Below are 1,976 nucleotides of genomic sequence, written 5' to 3' on the forward strand. Positions count from 1 at the left end.
TAAAGGGGTGTGGATTTTTATCCTCCTATTAGCAAGTTAGCCCGCTTCCACCTTAGCATCATGACTTAGCATCAGGTGAGATTGCAGTCAAGGGTTTACTCGTAAAGAATAAAGAAAAACCGTAGCCAAGCTTACAACTTTACATCAACTATTATTGTTCCGATAGTTGTTTCAGTCAATGGTCTTATAGTTCCTCACTCTGGAGCCCTGACCACCGGTTGTTTGGGCACTCAAATGTGCGGGACATTTGAGCGGGAGGGATGAATTTTTTTTTAATATTTTTAATAGTGGTGTGTATTATACTTGTAAAAAAAGGACAAATAAATAAATCAGAGATAAATCAGAATTACGTAATAAAACGCACCAAGCACGGAAAATTACCTCCTTGCAACAACGATATTATCGAGTGCTTTTGAATCGAAAGACAATAAAAACACACACACAATACAAAGAGAAAACACTTTGGGACGCTTGACAAAAGTTATAACATAAGCCTGCTGGCGTATACGTGAGAAAGGGAAGCCAGACAGAGTGACGCCGTAACGCGTTACGTTACGAAGCAGTTTACCCTCCCGCACGAAGTTATCAAAAGTAATAATTCCCAGGACACGAACTCAAAGCTTCATGAATTAATCCGTACCCAAGCTAACGACATAGCAGTTACGTAATAAAACGCCCCAAGCCCGAGCATTACCACCTTGTACAATATACGGAGGTGGCAAGCCGAGCGCTCGAGATTGGCTCATTAATTTAACAGCGAGCAACACTTAAGCCAGTCGTGCCAACATTTTCGCAAATGAAGTGCTTAGTACAGCTTGTACACGATATATTCTAGCTATATACTTTGCTACAATATTTGTAGTGCTTGAAATGGAAGTGAATGAAATTGAGTTTATATAATTTTGTATGCTTTTAAATAAACAAAAAAATATAATAAAACAAAATAAAAACTCGATTGCGTATATACAATATAAAAACTGTAACGAGAAAACAATTTCTAACCAGAAGTGTAGAAAGCGATTAGAAAAAATATTCGTAAGATTAGCATCTCACTGTCATCGTGTAGTTTTTTTGTTTTGCAACTTTACCTATCTAACAAAACATGGGTTAATACGGCGAATCTAACCTTAACTTGATTACGTAAATCCGTTCAGCGGTTTGGAAGATATGAGCTAAAAAAGAATATTACATACATACAAGATACGCATGAAAAACATACGCCCTTTTTGCAGTCGGGTAAAAATGGACACACACTGAAAAAGTAAGAATTCCCAGGACACGAACTCAAAGCCTCATGAATTAATCCGTAACCAAGCTAACGACATAGCAGTTACGTAATAAAACGCCCCAAGCCCGAGCATTACCACCTTGTACAATATACGGAGGTGGCAAGCCGAGCGCTCGAGATTGGCTCATTAATTTAACAGCGAGCAACACTTAAGCCAGTCGTGCCAACATTTTCGCAAATGAAGTGCTTAGTACAGCTTGTACACGATATATTCTAGCTATACAAAGTGTGAGTAGGGCTTGAAATGGAAGTGAATGAAACTGAATTTTTTATTGGTCGTGGATGCAGGTGAAATGAAACGATGCGTTAGTTGAGTTAATGAAGGGTTAAATGTTTGTTATTTTGTTGATGTCTCTTATATTAGATAGTTATGGATTTATAGTAAAGCCGATCCCTACAAAATGTCCTGCAGTGGACATTATTTTGAAGGCGGTGCGAAGCGTATTAATTAAAGCTGTTTCTGAATGAACCACGGGAAACTGACTGAACTAAAAACTGTATGATTTAAACAAATAAAATTAATACATCACTGAGTCGGCACCGCCTTCAAAGTGATCAGAAGGTAGCACGTACGATGCTATTTTTCGCTTTTTAGTTTATTTTCTGATTCTGAAGTCGGTTTTATTTAAAATTCACATAACTGAAAAGTTGGAGGTGCATGTCCCGGACCGGATTCGAACCCTCACCC

This window comes from Bicyclus anynana, chromosome 24 (assembly GCF_947172395.1).
Source record: "Bicyclus anynana chromosome 24, ilBicAnyn1.1, whole genome shotgun sequence".
NCBI classification, from domain to species: domain Eukaryota; kingdom Metazoa; phylum Arthropoda; class Insecta; order Lepidoptera; family Nymphalidae; genus Bicyclus; species Bicyclus anynana.